Consider the following 19,227-nt stretch of genomic DNA (forward strand, 5'->3'; position numbering starts at 1 on the left):
GAAAGAAAGAAAGAAAGAAAGAAAGAAAGAAAGAAAGAAAGAAAGAAAGAGAAAGATAGGAAGGAAGGAAGGAAGGAAGGGAGGGAGGGAAAAGAAAAGAATGAATAAAACAGTCAATGGAGACAGAACTAGGAATCCACCAATAACAACCATTACTTGCATGTAAGTTTTTTTCCCCTATTATTACAAAAAGTTATCTGGTCCATTATAGAAACTGACAAGGGAAGACTATAGCTTATAGTGAACGCTCTGTTTTAATTTCTCCACAGATTTTATGTATTAAAAGTCATATTCAGATAATCATCTACTTTATGCCAAACTGATTCACATTAAATTTCTATAGTTTTATTTATTTGGCTTACAGACAAGTCCAAGTCAATACTAAGAGATTTATACTCCAAAAGCACTAAAGCGCTTCTCAATAATAAGCCAAGTTTTCTTTTTCATAGCTGTGGTATTCTTTTCTACTTTTCTATCAGTTAAAACCATATTTCTGCTAAAAGATGGGTTTATATCCTTTATATCCACTTTATATAAATCAACATCAAGGTGGGTATTCAAAGCATACCAGTCCTATTTCTATGTCTGGAAACAAACCATTTCCATTCTGCTAAGAAATCTGTACATTTGAAAAGGGAAGGGGGAAAAAAACATTTCACACCATAATTAGTGTAATATGTGTCTGAAAATTAAACCTAAACATTGCTAGCATCTCAGATAACTATTGGGATAGAAATCTCACAGCATAAACATAATTTCAAAATAAAAGCCCTTTACCAAGGTATGCACCTGCAAGAAAGAAAAGGAAAAAGAAAAAAGAAAAAAAGAAAGGCAGATAGATAGATAGATGATCAACAGATAGAAAGATAGATAGATAAAAGCTCTTTCCTAGCTATTATAATAGAAGGCAAATTATTTTCAGTCAGTATCATTACTTAGGTTAAACATGTGGCCTTTGACACTAAGAAATTCTTAGTTACCTTCAGCAAATATGGACAGGAGTCTTACAGGAAGTTCCACAAAATCACAGGCATAATTAAAAAGGAAGAAAAAGGGGTGACATCCTTTCCCAAAGTTCTTATATGAGGATGCACAGACACCTGAGAGCCCCAGTCTCAATATTTATGGGACAGTTTGTTTTTCTTTTTCTTTTTCTTTTTTTTTAACAGAATGAGCTAGAAAAGCACAGAGTTGCTCCCAGAATAAAAAGAGTGAAATTTACAACTTTCTCCAAGTCTAGTTTGGAATGACAAATTTCAAATAGATCCTTTTTACTTAAAAAAAAAAAAAAAAAAAAAAAAAAAAAAAAAAGGCCAGGCGCGGTAGCTCAAGCCTGTAATCCCAGCACTTTGGGAGGCCGAGATGGGCGGATCATGAGGTCAGGAGATCGAGACCATCCTGGCTAACACGGTGAAACCCCGTCTCTACTAAAAAACACAAAAAAACTAGCCGGGCGAGGTGACGGGCACCTGTAGTCCCAGCTACTCGGGAGGCTGAGGCAGGAAAATGGCGTGAACCCGGGAGGCGGAGCTTGCAGTGAGCTGAGATCCGGTCACTGCACTCCACCCTGGGCGACAGAGCGAGACTCCGTCTCAAAAAAAAAAAAAAAAAAAAAAAAAAAAAAAAAAAAAGTTTTTTCCTCTTAGTTGAAATGATCCCCGCCAAACACTGGGGTTACTGTGATGTTTCTGAGCCACTGTGGGAAGCCACTTAGCCCTGGGCAGCAGGGCAGGCCCACCTAAAGGGAGTGAGTGGAGGTACCTGTTTCCTCACCTGGGCCGACCCCTGGGGCCTCTGGCGTTTCTTGCTTCTATCATCACTCACTGCTGTCTCTGCAGCTTAAATGTGGAATCTCTCCCTCCTAACTACGTTCCTGACCCCAACCTGGCCGGGGCTCTGTGTGGCCTCCATCGGTGGCAGCCAACACGTTACCCTGGCCCCACTGAAGCTGAAGATTCTGAGAAGCTCATGTTTCAAACCACAAGAAATGTGAAGTGAATCGTTTCAGTCAACTTCCGATGTTAGAATTTGAGAAATGATATTGGAAAGAGATTTGAGTTGAGAGCCAGGAAACCTGAGTCCTTACCCCAGCTTTGCCTCTAATTAGCTGTGCAGTCTTGGGGGATATTTGAACTTTCCACATCCACAGAACACTCTTCTAGGATCTCTAGGTTTCCTTTGTGGTTTAAAAATCCCACAGTTCTGAGTATGGAATTCTAAGTCTGTTCCTCTCAAATGGTTTATCTGAGTGCTGGAAATTGCTTTGTAAGAAACTAAAACATAAAAGGCATCCAGAAAAAAGAAAAAAGATGAATACCATATTTGCTTTGAATCACAGTTGCATTACCTTAATTATTTTTCTTTATGGAAAGAATTGTTGGGTAAAAAGGAGGGAAGATTCACTACGTAGATTTAAATAAATATAACAGTGAGTATTAACAAAGATGTATCTTATTTTTCTAACCTTCTCAACTCATGGCACTGGATTTTTTATTAACTACTTTACAATGGGCTTAAACTATAACAAAATAGCCCTCTTAATTCCTGGTGGGAAGTATGCAAATCCATGGGATATTTAAAACATCATATTTTATAAAATTTTAATTAAAAGACCAACAATAGGCCCACCCTTGCCCTGGGACCATGAGCTAAAGACAATCTCCCAAAGAAGCGGGTGGGCTGTAACCTGAGCCAGCTGCTGGAACCGGTGACAGAGTGTCTCCACATCTCTGCTGTTCAAAGGAGCAGAGAGCTGGGAGTTTCCTCCCTCAACAGAGAAACAAACATCGGGACAGTCCAAAAGGGGAGCACAGGCTCTGAGGCAGGAAGAGATGGGGAGTACCCAGCAGCCTCCCAGGTAGTTCTCGAGAGCCAACCCGAAGAAAGGGGAGACCACCGCACTCCAACTGAGACACTGAGTCAGGAGAGGGGAAGACGCTTCTCTTTAGGAGTGAACTGTCAGTGAGAGCAGGACTGCAAACCTAGGGAGCTGGAGGGGCATTTCAGGGTAACTGGGGTCCTGCCTCTAAGACGGTCTATTCTCTGAGGACTGAGGATGACCTAAAATCCAAGAGAAGGAAGCCTGGGGTCCACAGTGACCACCTGTTACAGAAGCTCAGCAGGCCTCAGACCCCATCAATTCCAGTCTACCCTTAGGCTTAACTGTGGAGCCATCAATCCTCTCTCCTCTTTGTAATCTCATGTAAAGCATCCGTGCTTGTGCTTATTTTTGTGATTGTTTTCATTTACTTAGAACTATCCCTTCAAACACCTGAGGACTTCATGCATTTGTCAGAGAAACAGTACTTGAATCTGCTGAAGGAAGGGCAGCTCTTAGGGTGGGCCTGGGGCGGGGGCAGGGCTCAGGAGATGGGGGGACCTGGATGCAGCCAAAAAGCAAAGCCCAGGAGGTCCAAGCCAAGATTGAGCTCTTCAGGAGCATTCCCTGGGCCTGGCCTATCTCCCTCACTGAGTTAACCCTGGGTTCAATTTTTATTGTTCTCAGCTGGGCCAAATGGATAACGTCCACATCCATGTTCTAAAGTTATCTCTGATTGCAAGCTACTCCCTCTTAGATGGCTCACAAGAGCTCCTTCCTTTTGTCTCTAGGCCTCAGCCAAACTGCATGGTGCCTCACGTCTCTGCAGAATTATGTCCCTCTGGTATCTGCTGGAAACCCCACATGGTTGCACTGGTCTGTACATTAAATATTTTGTATCGAGTGCAGTATCAAACATTACTATTCAACAACTCTGCAAACATCGCTGAAACGCTGAGCGCAGAGGTGATGAAACCTTTCCAAGTATCTGGCAGATGCATTTGTTTCAGAGCATATGACTTGCTTTTTCAGAGGATTCAGTACCAAGCTAGACTGGAAACTAAAATTTACACAGGGCGTTTCCACATTTTACCTCACGGTTCATGTCTTGGCAGTTAACCCACGACGTTCTATTAACGTCAGACAAATTCCATATTCAGGGAACAGCTGCCTAAAGAGCCTCCATGTTTAATTCGCTAATAATTAAGAAAATGAGCAAAGCATAGGACAGAGAGGCTGAAGAAGGAATTCCATTTAGGTTTCTGGAAGGAGTTTAATGAAAGCCAATTCCCAAGGAACACATTTAAAACATTACAAGGGCTGAGTTTTTTTTGTTGTTGTTGCTTTTTAAGACATAGGGTCTTGCTCTGTTGCCCAGGCTGGAGTGCAGTGGTGTGATCGTGGCTCACTGCAGCCTTGACCTCCTAGGCTCAAGCAGTTGTCCCACCTTGGCCCCCTAAAGTGCTAGGATTACAGGCGTGACTCACCGCAGGGGCTGGGCTGAGTCTTGATACGAGCAGAGAATTACACATTTCTCATGGACTATTTGAGCCTAAGCTCTCCTAACACAGATTCTATAATCCATCTTTTTGGTGGTCTTGAGGTGGGGGGGCCTTCTCTGCCTCTTTAACTGCTCCTCTTCACGGGCACCTGCATGGTCCCCCATTTCTTTCTCTGGTCCTTCAACAGAGCCACCCTTCACTCTGCCTGATGTCAAAGTACAGAGTACAAAGTACAAAAATGCACAAACCACAGTGCAGCACCCTAACCAGTAGGCCCATCTTCCCTCTATCATCTCTCTTATCTATTCTCTGCACAGCTGCCATTTGTCTTTCTAAATCTCTCATCTGACAGCATCGTGCCTCCGCTGAAATTCTTTCAATGACGCCTCATTGCCACCAGAATAAAATCCAAACTCCTCAGCATGACCTAAGACCTTTTGTGACCAACCGTACTAACTTTGCTGGATTCTTCTGCCCTTCTCCAACCATCCAGCAACATGGACTATTTCTGATTCCCTAATGCACCAGGCCCCTCTGACTGGCACCAAGTTGCTCAGACCGGTCTCAGGCACACGTACCATTCTGCTGAGATTACTCAAAGATACTTCTGTGTCTCCTGCCAGACTTGAGAATCTGACCATGTTATTCATCTTTAATTCTCCAATACCCAGCAGAACACCTGACACAAGATGAATGTTGCTGAGTAAATGTGAAGTTGGGACTTCAAAAGAGGGACTGCACAATTTAGTTGTGAGATCACATGAGGTTCCAAATGAAACAGCGTCTCAGCAACACGTGAGACGTCAGACGGTTCCTTTCACCAAATAATGTACTGCTTCCTAAAAAGTCAGATTTCAGTAGACCTTTGAGGGTCATATGAATTTCATTCTGCTACCTTCTCAAATCCCTCAAATGGAAGAGCACACACGATTGTTTATTAAAATGCAGTAAACTAAGTAACATAAATGTTCAGAAGCCTTAATAACTAGTTATCAATTAAGTGCATTTTTGTAAAGAATCGTATTTTTTTTGGTCTTACAAAGAAGCAATTTTAAAATCACTTCCTAAGTACTACTGCACAGCTGAGGACAGGAGAGTTACCCAGAAAACCAGGAGTAGCCTTGTGGTCATTCGGGGCCCAAGTGGCATGTCTGGCTTCCCGTTTAGTAAGGGATTCAGCCTGCTGAACAACTAAAGTTGAGGGTGGCAACTAAAAACAGCCACCCTCAAAAATAAAATGACATTCCCTAGAGGAGAGAATAGAGGTTGTAATAAGCTCCCTGGTAACCCAGCGTCTCCCCACCAATGGAAGGGCAGCAGCAAGGGCATGCAGAGGTCTCCTGGATGGTGGTATCTCTTTGGATTCTCAAACATCTGTGAGGACCAAATTTTAGGGGAAATGTCATCACTGAATTACAGATTAAGAAAACTGAGTTTTAGGAAGGTTTATAACTTATGAAAGGATCAGAGTAATAAGAGACAGACCTGAGTGAAAACCCCTGTGGACATATGACTACATCTTGGGTCCCGTCACTACCTCTAGCGTCTAGAGCACCTACCAACTCTTTCACGCGCATTCCACTCAACCTTGAGGTAGGTGTAAGTAAGTGTACTTTCTTTTGTTTTCCAGTTGTCTGCATGTGTCTCTGGTTGTCTTTTTTTTTTTTTTTTTTTTTTTTTTTTTTTGAGACAGTCTCGCTCTGTCACCCAGGCTGGAGTGCAGTGGCGTGATCTCAGCTCACTGCAAGCTCCGCCTACCAGGCTCACGCCATTCTCCTGCCTCAGCCTCCCGAGTAGCTGCTACTCGGGTAGGTGCCCGCCACCACGCCCAGCTAACTTTTTGTATTTTTAGTAGAGACGGGGTTTCATCGTGTTAGCCAGTATGGTCTCGATCTCCTGACCTCATGATCCACCTGCCTCGGCCTCCCAAAGTGCTGGGATTATAGGCGTGAGCCACCGCGCCCGGCCGGTTGTCTTTCTTTAGAATTCTATTTTAGTTGCTAAAAGGACCATAATTTTGTGTGGACATCTAGCACGGTGGATAAGCTTCAAGTTAAAACATGTCCATCATAGTTATGTGTTGCATAACTCTGGAGATACATTCTGAGAAATGCATCATTAGGTGACTTTCTCCTTGTGCAGACGTGATAAAGTGTGCTCACAAACCTAGATGGTATAGCCTACCACGCACGTAGGCTACAGGGTATAGCCTATTACTCCTAGGCCACAAACCTGTACAGCATGGGACTGTGCTGACTACTGCAGGGAGACGTAACACAATGGAAGTATGTGTGTACCTAAACATATCTAAACACAGAAAAGGTATGGTAAAATACAGCATTATAATTTGATGGGACCACCATTGTTGACTGAAAGGTCATTATGCAGTGCATGACTGTATTTACACATCTTGACACACCAATGAACTTTCCTTCAGGACTTGTCTTAGGAAGACATACTCCCTAATGTGCCACCCATCATCCCTATGTAAGGTTTCACTTATGCACGGAGTATAATTTCACTCAAATCCCTCTGAGTTGACCAGCGCCACGCTGCTCCTATCAGAGCAGCATTTCAGCTCCTGGGCTGTCATCCAGAGTCTTACTTCAAACACAGCGCAGAGTCAGCTTTGTAGATATAATGCTAAGCAGATGGGGAAGGCACTCTGACTCTAGGACTTCTGACATCAGGGACTTTGATGAACTCACTGAATCTGTCCTCTTTGGATCTCATTCACACACTCGAGAGTGTTGCTCAAACCCATGTGGGACACACTCAATATTATCTAGGTTCTTCCAGGCAACGCTGGTAGAAAAAGGCAGAGATACAGACATAGCAGGACTTATTTTTGTTTTAGAAGCCATAGAGAATTTTGTGCCTGGTAATATGTTAAATGACATCTAGGAATTCTGAGACCAAAACCTGGATTTCCATTTCCTTTAAAGACTCTTGGTTTGTGTGTGTTTGTTTTTGCATGCAAACATACTGTGGCTCCTTTTCTTCTGCTCCCATGATTTGCCACCTTGAGATACGCTCTAATGACCTCAAAGGCCACTGGTGCCAAGTTCTCATATCCACCATTTGTGTAATACCCCTTAAGTGCCTACTATGGATAAAATACTGTTGTAGGAATGTTGGCTAATGCAAACATGAATTTTCAAAAAACTATGGTTTATAATTTTTTAAAAAAATTATGGCTTTCTATTCTCATGGAGGCTTTATTTTCTATTTAGGGGAAAAATAAGCAGTTTCATAGTTACAAATAATCATAATAAAGAGGGATAGCAATGAATGCTGGAGACACAGTGTATACTTCATAAATTTCCATCTGATTAGGCTACCCCGATGGAAGATGATATCCTTAGTTCAAATCTTCCTCTATCCATGCCTGTTGATCTTCTTTAGTATCCTAAGACATATACACTAATCACATGGATAAAATTGTCCTTCTATCCCTTATTGGTTTACAAATATGGTCTGCATTTATCCAGTTCCACCAATTGTAGAATTTCACCATTCTCTCTGACATATTTAAAATGTCAGCTAAATGTCATTTTAAAAAGAAAAGAAGAATGTGACCTCTCATGAGGAACACAAACATACAATAATGGACTAATGGGTTCATCAATAACCTTCATTCAGGATAAGAGAATAACATCTTACATTCACTTGATGTATACCGGTGGTATTTCATACGTGTGTGCTTTTATCTAGTTACATATGTAGTTAATGTCAACTCCCTACTTGATCCTAGGTTTTCCTGACCACAACATGGAACAAAAATCATGTCACAGTGTCCACTATATGAAGGAAAAAAAAAAAAAGCTACTACCCTCAGCAGGCTGAGGGAAAAAAAATAAAGAAAATGATAAAATACTTTGTAAACATAAAAATCAACACACTGATCTTGTACCCTAATTGTTTCAGCAGGAGGCATCACGGTTCCGCTGAGTTCTCTGGCTCCTGAGGGCACCGCTACACTGTGTTCCGTGTGCGTGCCCTGCTCCCGCGTAACATGTTCAATCACATCCCCTACGGTCCTATGCCAGGGCACATGGGGACACAGCCGCCCACACACCCTCCCCTGCCTGTAACAGCGCATGGGGCTGCAGAGGGATACCCTTGGAGCGGTGAGGAAGACGGGAGAACCCTGTGAGGTGCCAATCAGCTGAACCTCACTCAAGGATGGCGGGGTCATGGCCAGATCATCCTCCTACCCTATCAGACCTCCACCTTCATTTAGAAAGGCTGGTACAAATACAAAGTTAATTGTGCTTCCCCAATATGCTTCTGTGGTTGCTGATACGGACTCTAGCATAGAAGTTGTTTTTCAGAAGCAATTTTCATCCTTAACACTTCCTTCAGTTTAGGAAAATAACACTGAATTTGCACAGTCAAATGCTGATATTCTTGAAGTTTGGTGAGCTAAGCAAGATGGTTTTAAACAAATTAAAGAACAAATGAATCAGTCAAGGAAACAATGATTCTAAATGTTCGTAAATCACTTCCTTTTCCTGCAATATTTCTAATGAGAAAGCTTGTAACATACATCTTCCAGGGACCTGGGAATCCAGCTCAAGCTTAAATGCTCAAAATAGCCACTTGAAGAGCTCTACCCTTAACTTCTTACTTCAATTAGATTTTATATCTGATTGATGTTTAGTAGGCCTGGTAGTTGGGCTGAATGCACATCTACGATTTTCTGGATTTCTTCCAAATGATTTAATGCTTTGTTACATGCTGATTCTCCTCACCCAAGAGCTGTCTAAAGTCTCAGCCATGGTCCATGTTATCACCACACCCTCTCTCGTGAGCTCTCAGACACTGACACGTCCCTTCCCTGAGTGTGCCCTGGTACCCCTCCAACTACCCCACACCAAGTATTTTTGCTCCTTCATCCTCTGGGCCCTCTGGTATCTTCTTTTCCCAGTCCAGGGTCCACCTCCAAAGACTCTCCAGCGTCGACTCCCTGGGAGGTCATTTTAGGACCTTGGGTCACTCACTCTCACCCACGTCCTGCCACCATCACGGCCATCCATCCTTTCTCTTCTCTATTCCCAGGTGCCTGACGTTTCCAACAAGGCTAATGGTTTTCATTGAAATCTTCAGTGGAAAGACCCCCCTCTTGGTTGATAATTCATTTGTTTAATTCTACAAATATTTATTGAATATCTACCACTTGTTCCACATGCTTAAAAACTAAGATCCCTGCCTCCTGAAGTCTACGTAAGAAACAAGAACATATACCAGTGTGAGAAGTTCGTAAGAGACAGGGAGAGAAAAAAGAAATCAGAGCAAGGTAGAGAGGACCAGCAAGGCCAAAGCAGGATGGAGGTGCAGCAGTTAGCAACAGCCTCACTGCAAAGGTTAGATTTGGAAAAAGGTTTGCAGGGGGCAAGAGATAGCCAGGTAAAGAATTTGCAGGGAGAGGATAGGTCCCAAGCCAGAAGCCTGCCTCGGGAGGGAGACAGGAGCCCAAGGAGGCCAGTGTGGCTGCAGACAGACAGCGGGTGGTGGGAGAGGCGAGCTGGGAGAAGGCCTGGGAGTAAATGGGAAACAAGGTCACAGGGACCCTTGGGCCACTGTAAGGCCTTTGCTGGGGGATTCTGAACACAGGAATGATATCCTCTGACTCACTTTTTAAACAACCTCTCCAGCTACACTGTTAGGACCCACTGGAAGAGGGCAAGGAGAGAACCCAGAAGACTTGAGAGAAGTCTCTCGCATTAATCCAGGTAAGAGAGACAGACAAAGGCCGTGGTGATGGTTCCAGCAGGGGGAGAACAAGCTGATGACACTTGCTGCTCCCCCTGCCACTCCTCATGGTCTGCCTTCCAAACCCTTACTCGCCCAAGCTCCCCCTGCCCCAGGCCAGCTTGACATTAGCTCCCTCAGCACCATCTGCCACTACACTTTTCAATACACAATCCTCTCCTTCTATTTGGAGCTGGCAGTATCTCTCCTTCCTCAACTCTTCCCCTAAAAAACCCTTAATTCCCTCCCCTGAGACCCCATGAAAGGCCCTGCTTCAAAACTCAGACCACATTATCCTGTATCTTCCATCTCTTCTCCATGCCTAGCTTTCACCCTTCTCAGCTGACTCTTGCTTTCCCAATCCTGGTAAAACCTCCCGCAGACCTTGTCACTGCTCTGAGTCACTCTGATTCCTTTTTCTGTTTCCAGCTTACTCTAACCTGTGTCTCCCCACTCACTTCTTTACCCCTGCCCGGTCACCAACTCCACTGCCCTTTCTCGGGACCTCCCTAGCCGCGGAGAGACTGTCTGCCCACTCTGCCTGCCTTCTTCCAACTCTTCTCCTCCATTTCCTGGTTCTTAGCCTAACTTCTGTCTCTGCTTCCCCTGCTGTTTCCTAAATGAAGGCACTAGCCCAGGCTTCAGTCCGTCATGCTCTCAGCCCCTTTCTTGCCTGTCTCACTTTTCTGTGGATGAATCCAGATCTTCCTTTTTAAACACAACTTCTCTCAGCGCTGGACTTCCGCGTTTCCAGCCACTTCAAGAGCTCCTAGCACCTGGGTGTTCCACTAAGCTCTCAAACAATACTTCCACAATAGATTCCCATGGGACTAGATTTATGTCATGACACGGGTCCTAGTCCCCTGCTTATTAATATTAAGACACACCTTTATCTCCTCTCCTAAGTTATGAGCATTTTAAAAGCAAGGATCCTAGCTTATCTTCATGGTTCCAAGTACCTCACAAAGCTGAGTCCTTTCACAAGTTGTTTAAGAATAAACATAAGTTAAATAAATATACCCTTAAGCTCAGCTGATCAGTGCTACCTGAAAAGTAAGCTTTTATTTTTAAGGACTATGTGATGATAATTTAAAAAAACAAAAAAAAAAAAACAACAACAACAACAAAAAACAGCGATCACTATTTCCTGTAAAAGGCATTACTTGAACTAGAATTAAAATTCTCATCTCCTGGAGGTTTAGAAGTGTCTATTCAGAATTTTTTTTTTTTTTTTTTTTTTTTGAGACGGACTTTCGCTCTCATTGCCTAGGCTGGAGTGCAGTGGCGCAATCTTGGCTCACTGTAACCTCTGCCTCCTGAGTTCAAGCGATTCTCCTGCCTCAGCCTCCCGAGTAGCTGGGATTACTGGCACCCGCCATCACGCTCGGCTAATTTTTATATTTTTGGTAGAGATGGGGTTTCACCATCTTGGCCAGGCTGGTCTCGAACTCCTGACCTCAGGTAATCTGCCTGCCTCAGCCTCCCAAAGTGCTGGGATTACAGGCGTGAGCCACCGCGCCCGGCCCAGAAACATAATTTATCCAGATTTTTCAGTTAGGTCTAAGCCTAGACATGAACTAATATCCCAGAAACCACAATGCTCACAGAAAGTTACACTATTGGCCACTGAATTCTAACTGATAAAAATTTCAAGGAATTTATGAAAGAACACTTTTCAATAAAAAGCCAAAAACAAAGTATTGAGGTGTTTTTTTTTTTTCTTTTGGCTGTATATAATAAAAAAGTGAGAACAAAACATCGTGAAAATAAGTTTTTTTCTTTTCAAAAGGACAGATGGGAAATGAGATCAGGGACTTCCAGGCCTTTGTAAGCAGCAGGCACGGCTTCCTCTCCATTTCAGTGATTTGTAGATCATTATCAGTCTCATGTAAGTAGAAGAGGAAAAGAACCAGAGGAAAAATAAAACTCAGGATGTTATTGAAAGGGAAATGGAGCAAGCACATTTTTCTATACAATGCTGAGAACATTCTAGGATTCTCTTGTATTCAAACATTTCCGAAAAGTAAAATTTCTAGGATTGTCAATTATGAATAATCTTTGGTCTGCACTCCTATCCTTTCTTTTCAGTTCTCTTGCTAAGACATTTATATAGGTAATACACCATGAGTATCAGTGGGAAAAGCACCTAAGGACTCACTCCTTGACCTGATTTTGCAAACAGTTCTAAGGATGACAACAGTTTCCCTCCCATAAATATAGCACAGAAATCCTATAATGAAATCCTATGCTTTTAAAAAATCGTTATTTTTAAATACATAAAACATAAAATATACCATCTTAACCATTTTTAAGTGTACAGTTCAGTGGCATTAAGTACATTCTCATTTTTCAACCATCACCACCATCCATCTCCAAAATTCTTTTCATGTTTCCAACTGTGTCTCTGTTCTCATTGAACAATAACTCCCCTTTGCTCCCCACCTCCATCCCTAGTAACCATCATTCTACTTTCTGCCTCTGATGAATCTGATTCTTTAGGGACGTTACGTATGTGGAATTGAACAGTATTTGTCCTTCTGTGACTGGCTTATCCACTGAGCATAACACCCTCAGGGTCCATCCATATTGTAACATGGGACAGGAGTTGCTTCCCTTTTCAGGCTGAATAATATTCCATTGGATGTAAATCCCACATTTTGTTTCTCCATTTATCCCTTGACGGACACTTGGGTTGCTTCCCCCTCTCAGCTACTGTAAATAATGCTGATCTCAATAGGGGTGAACAAATCTCTCTTTGAGTCCCTGCTTCCAAGTCTTAGGGGCATATATCCAGAAGTGGGATACAACGTGCTTTTGAGACAGGGTCTCACTCTGTCACCCAGGCCAGACCACAGAAGCACAATCATGGCTCACTGCAGCCTCAAACTGTTAGGCTCAAGTGATCCTCCCACCTCAGCCTCCCGAGTAGCTGGGACCACAGGTGTGCGTCACCATGCCCAGCTATTTTTTTTTTTCCCCACAGACAACTCAGTATTTATTTTTGTGCCTTCCTTCCTATGTATTTCAAGTCTTCAAAACAAGGCTCCAGGAACCTCCAGACTCAATTATGCCCCTGGGCTTGGTCCACTGTTACAGGAGTCTTAGGGAGCCTTGTACATAAGCTTGAGTTACTCATTCACAATATTAAACCCCAAGACAGAAGATGCAACTAAGCAGAACTCCCTCCTCTATTCCTCCATGGCAAATGCTGATTTCAGATGAGGCAGCAGCCAATGTCAAAAACGCTGGAATTTTTCCTTGGAACTGGACTGTGATGAGAGGTGCCTGCCACGAACATAAGTGACTGTCTTTTCTTTGACCCTTCCTTTCCGGTTTTTGAAGATTAAGCAGGAAATCATCTTTCTGAAGATACTTGGTAATAATTCCCAAAAAACCCAAAACATGTGCTTCCACTACACTGTGCTTTCAGATATTCTGGATCGGGTTCAGCTGGTGGCTGAGCTGATTGATGTGTTCACCCCAATAACGAGGTGAGCCCATCTCCTTGAGGAAGCCCACTCTATTCTTGGTAGCATGATGGGCCACCGAGAAGTGGGAAGGGCACAAGACCCATGAGATCTCCTGGAAATACTTCCCTGGGAAGGCAATTTCATGAGTGAGGTCTCCCAGGCAAATGACACCAAACTCCCCCAGGTGCTCCTCAATCACTGTGTTGTCTGTCAGAGGGATGGTCTCATTCTCGACCTTGGCTTGTCCATGTTTCAAAATGAGTTCTTGGACAGACTTCAGATTGGAAATCCCCAGGTCACATAAGGTTCTACTATAAGCAGCATTTTTAGGCTCTGGGGGGATGACTTTTACAAAGATACCACTGAAAATTATCTTCAGGCAAAGTCTTGTAATGGTTCTCTGCACCAGTAAAGTCACACCATGAATTCTTTAGATGCGTAAAACAAAGGCCAAGGAATGTTTATCTGGCAATTCCAAGGCATGAGGTTTCACTTCTAGTTGTCCGAGATGCACCTTGTTGCATTTCTGCCGCTGGGAATCATGTAGGAATGATTCCAGTCACTTAAACATGAACCTTTTCCTTTCTTCTGCTCCTTCTTTGCTAAAAGTGCCTGCTTTACCTGAGTGGCTTTCAGGGCTTGATAAGCCTTCCTCTTTTTCAGATTTTCTGGAACCAAAGGGATTTTTCTTTGCTCTTGCTCTGCCATCTTTCCAGTATCTAATATTTTTTAAATTTATTTTTCGTAGAGACGACGTCTTGCTGTGCTGTCCAGGGTGGTCTTGAACTCCTAGGCTCAAGCAATCCTCCCACCTTGGTCACCCAAAGTGCTGCAGTTACAGGCACGTTACAGCCAACGAACCCGGCCCAACATGCTCTTTTTATCCTTCCATACAAGCTCTATCCTCTGTTTGTTTACACCAAACACCAAAGTCTAATTTTTATGAAATATGAATGGTAGCATAAATTTCTTCCAACATTCTTACTAATCACTACTTTTCTCATATTCTATCACTTTACACAGTTGCACAAGCATTAGTAAGCTGTGTAACAAGTCAGGATACAAGGAGCTTAAAAGTCAGATGAAGATTCAGTGGGTTAATCACAGGGTTAACAATGTCCCCACCAACAGGACCATCAGGTAAAAATACTTCCACTTGAAGGAGAATCGTCACTGGAAATCAATAGTCAGCTGCCACCCAAATCCCATGTCTTTGATGGAAAAGGCAGGCGTCCTGGGCTTGACTTTCAGTTAAACAGAGGCTCATCATGTCTTAAGCGACAAGTCAACTTATACAGCTTGACCTAAAGCCTTTCAATCTAAAAACCATTACCTCTGTCTAACTGCTTGTTAAAGTTTACCTCTAACTTTGCTCATGGAAAAAGTAAGTTCTCAGATTTATGCCAAATAAACTGGGTAATATGACAAAACAATAAGAAAATAAAGGTTTATTAATCACTGGAAAAAAAAAATACTCTCCAGTCCCTGTTTTACCTGCACTTTTTAATTTTAGAAATTACCTACTTCTGCCAAACCGAATCACTGATCCTGCAAACACTTTTACAAATCTAGTCACTGGGACTGCCACATGTTCCAAACAGTATTAATATTTACTTGATGAATCAAAGAAAAATAACCTAATTCTTGTAAAAATTTTACTAATTAGTAAGGTAAGCAATGGGTATTCAACCCTAGCACCTAGCAAGGAAGGCATTTTGTGCATGTGGAGGTGGGCAGGTGGGTGGGAGGACAGAGGCTCAAAGCCAGACCTTCTCAGGACCACAGCACGGGGTGGGGGGACACCTGCAGCACGCAAGAAGCCTAAGCAGCAGGCTGTGAAGGGCCAAGACCACATACTCAAGTGTTTATGTGCACAGTGCAGACAGGCAGTAGGAAAGGAACTGAGAGAGTAGGGTAAAAAGTTTCTGTGGACTTAAATAGCTTCAGACAATATGGGATTTCAAGTGGTCTCTAAAGGGTAGGAAAGATCTAGAAGAGAAGATCCTGCTGGCAAGGAGAACCATGAAGCCAAAGCAGAGATGGCAGAGATCCCCCAAGCAACAGGATCTGATTCTGCAAAAAGAAGGGCCATCAGCTAGCGACGGCTGCAGGCCCCTTGGTGTTCCTGTCCCTGGCCATGGCGATCACATATACTTTACTTCATTAATATTCCCTTTCTTTTTTTTTTTTTTTTTTTTTGAGATGGAGTTTTCCTCTTGTCACCCAGGCTGGAGTGCAATGGCACGATCTTTGCTCACTGCAACCTCCACCTCCCAGGTTCAAGCGATTATCTTGCCTCAGCCTCCCAAGTAGCTGGAATTATAGGTGCCTGCCACCACACCTGGCTAATTTTTGTATTTTTAGTAGAGATAGGGTTTTGCCATGTTGGCCAGGCTGGTCTCCAACACCTGACCTCAGGTGATCCACCCGCCTCGGACTCCCAACGTGCTGGGATTACAGGCATAAGCCACCGTGCCTGGCCTACTTCATCAATATCCTGATGGCTGGGAAGTATTATTTTGATTTTTTTCATTAGTTTGTTTGTTTTGAGATGGAGTCTCGCTTTGTCACCCAGGCTGGAGTGCAGTGACGCGATCTTGGCTCACTGCAACCTCCGCCTCCCGGTTTCAAGCAATTCTTCTGCCTCAGCCTCCTGAGCAGCTGGGATTACAGGCATGCATCACCATGCCCGGCTAATTTTTGTATTTTTTAGTAGAGACGGGGTTTCACCATATTGGCCAGGCTGGTCTCGAACTCCTGACCTCGTGATCTGCCCGCCTCAGCCTCCCAAAGCGCTAGGATTACAGGCGTGAGCCACTGCACCTGGCCTATTCTTTTGATTTTTAAAAATTCACGTTTACTTCATGTCTCTCTTCTTTGCTGTTGTTGTAGCAAATGCTCTTCGGTCATCCTCAGGCAACTACATGCAACCTGCAAATCTTTTCTTGACACAACTTATTTTCCCAGAATATGTAGATGCCTTTAGGATCGGACCAGTAAAGGCTCAAGATCAACATGTGCCTACTTGAAAAATGTACACGAGCATCACCACTATCCATGCTTATATTTTAGTAAATTGTCATTTCAAATATATTTGGCAGAAATGTACACCAAGTTCTATTATTTTAATAGTTAACTTATATTGCTTAATTATTTAAGTGCAGTAAATCACCCCTCTGCATGCGTTTTGCTGCTGCCATTTCCTAACCAACTTGGTATTAGTTTTCCATATGAAATAAAACACTTTTCCCGATCTAATTTGTTCCCTCTGCCTCTAATAATACAATTATTCTGCTCTTATTCTGCCTAAGAAAACAGAGAGAGAAGGAATCTGTGGCACTGCTAAGACCTTTCACTCATCCAGCTAATTAGACAGTTAATAACACCAGAGACAATTTAACTAGAAAGTACAGAGTACACGGCCTTACCTGATGAGAAAGCGAGAGTCTATAAGAAAACAAGTAATTGTACCCAAACTTCACTGGGGCCCATCACAATTCCTGTGATGAGAATCAAAGCTCAAATTCAAGCTCCTAAATCTCTAGGAAAACTTCCCCCCAAACAGAAAATAATATTTGCTCATCTCCTTAGCCCACAAAATGCTAGTGAGTTCTTTGCCGTTCCTAGAATATTTGCATCTGGTATCACCAGAGTAGTTATAAGCAAAGGGGACACAGTAGTTTTCTCAAAGTTTAAACTGTCTGATTCTGCAACTCCTTAAACATCCAGGTATCCTGTTCCCTTGGGATAAGATGATACTCAACTAACTGTATCTTGTTTCTTTGGTTTGTTTCTTAAGCAATTTTATCTCAGTCATACAAAGAGAATTTTTCATTCTAGGTTGCAAACTCAAAAAAGTTGTTACTCTAATTAATACCAAGAAGAACACATACTTCATGTTCGGAGAAATTTGAGATAACCTTTAGCTTCCTCAGACAACACTACAGGAAAATCTTGTCAACATGGAGTATAATTTATAATCATTTGATTTTGCTTTTCATTTGTTGCCAAATCACAGGCAAAAGCCATCATTCAGAGGTTCCCATTTATTTATCCGTTCCTGTGCAGTTTAGTCATGTAATGAAGTACGCAAAGCATGATATTTTTTGGCATGACCTCAACCCATTTACCAGTTACTTTGGCAGCAACACCACATGAATAGTCAATTTCATTCCCATGGGCATTCCTTTTCTGTAGGACAGAGCTAAACAATAATCATTTTGGGGCCCATGTATCTCTAACAAGTTAGAAAGAGTGAACATTTGTGAAAATTCTCACCTCTGTTGTAAGCTGGAGTCTCTTAAATTTGGTGGGGGAAAAAAACTTCAAGGATCATAATTTAACAATTGCTATTAACATGGAAGTTTCTAAAGACAATGAAGTATGCACAGAGCTGTATACAGTAAGTTATGTTCTGTGGGGTGGGATTAGAAAGAAGGTGTGGGGAGGCTTTTCATGTCAATTATTTCAATTTTCCCTCTCATTTATCTTTTTGTACATGGATATAACACTTTTGGAATCAAACAACAAAGAATCAGTGAAGCTTAAAACAATATAAGGCAGCTCGATTCACAAAAGACAGGGCTTAAATGGTAACAGCATCAGGTAGAGAAGCATCCGACTAAGAGCATCAAAGGAGAGAAGAAAGAAGTGCCAGGATTAGGTCCCAGGAGAGCAAGGAAAGCAACCAGAACCTCCAAATGGACCAAGGTGACTCGCTGCAAGGCATTCTTCCTGGAGGAAGAATGTCCTTCTCACTCCTCAGCAGCCTCACAGCTTCTTGTTAGTCTCTCAACCACAGGCCAAAAGAGCAGCACACAGCAGGAGCTGTGGAGTCCTCCACATTTCTTCCAAGGAATAGCACCCACATTACACTAGAGAGGTAAACTTCAGGACATTCCTGGCTAACCTTGAACCCTTTGCTGGGAGTCCACACACAGTGCACGGCCTCTGAAGGCAGGCTCCCAAAGTGCCATCCTAAAAAAATGCATGACAAAATCTCCCACTGCTCCCCAGCAAAGCCCATCATTAAGATTCTAAGGTACTTGGCCAAAAAATCTAAATCAAAACAAGTCTCAAAAGACACAAAGGCACTTGTGCCCACTAAATCAGCCCGGACAGAGTATAGCACTTTTATTCAAGACACACACACACACACATTTTTGCATACTTATAATTAATATGCAAAACTAATACCATTAAAAATTATCAACTCATGAAGGATGCTTGGAAGAATATAAAATAACTTTTCTTTCTTAAATAACATCTTATCTTCATCTTTTAAAAATCATAGTTAGGCCGGGCACGGTGGCTCGTGCCTGTAATCCCAGCACTTTGAGAGGCCAAGGCAGATAGATCACTTAAGGCCAGGAGTTCGGGACGAGCCTGGCCACCATGGCAAAACCCTGTCTCTACTAAAAATACAAAAATTAGCCGTGCATGGTGGCACATGCCTGTAATCCCAGTTACTTGAGAGGCTGAGGCAGGAGAATTGCTTGAACCCAGGAGGCGGAGGTTGCTGTGAGCCGAGATGGCACCACTGCACTCAAGCCTGGGTGACAGAGCAAGACTGTGTCTTAAAAAAAAAAAAAATCATAATTAACTAACCAAATAATAAATCAATACATAGAAAAATACTGTTTGTTAACATCAAACACATGGTTCTATGGATAGAAACATAACG

At 42.7% G+C, this 19,227-nt stretch overlaps 2 protein-coding genes and 1 pseudogene across 29 annotated transcripts in view; 1 reads left to right on the top strand and 2 right to left on the bottom strand.

Moving 5' to 3' along the window:
- The window catches only part of UBAC2 (UBA domain containing 2), an 885,094-nt gene that overhangs the window by 432,769 nt on the left and 433,098 nt on the right, over window positions 1-19,227 (top strand). The gene's annotated exons all lie outside the window — the stretch shown is intronic.
- DOCK9 (dedicator of cytokinesis 9) overlaps window positions 1-19,227 on the bottom strand; it is a 298,820-nt gene that overhangs the window by 144,326 nt on the left and 135,267 nt on the right. The window lies entirely within an intron of this gene.
- Window positions 1,624-19,221, bottom strand: LOC126940219 (60S ribosomal protein L7-like 1; annotated as a pseudogene).

Source organism: Macaca thibetana, chromosome 17 (assembly GCF_024542745.1).
Source record: "Macaca thibetana thibetana isolate TM-01 chromosome 17, ASM2454274v1, whole genome shotgun sequence".
NCBI lineage: Eukaryota > Metazoa > Chordata > Mammalia > Primates > Cercopithecidae > Macaca > Macaca thibetana.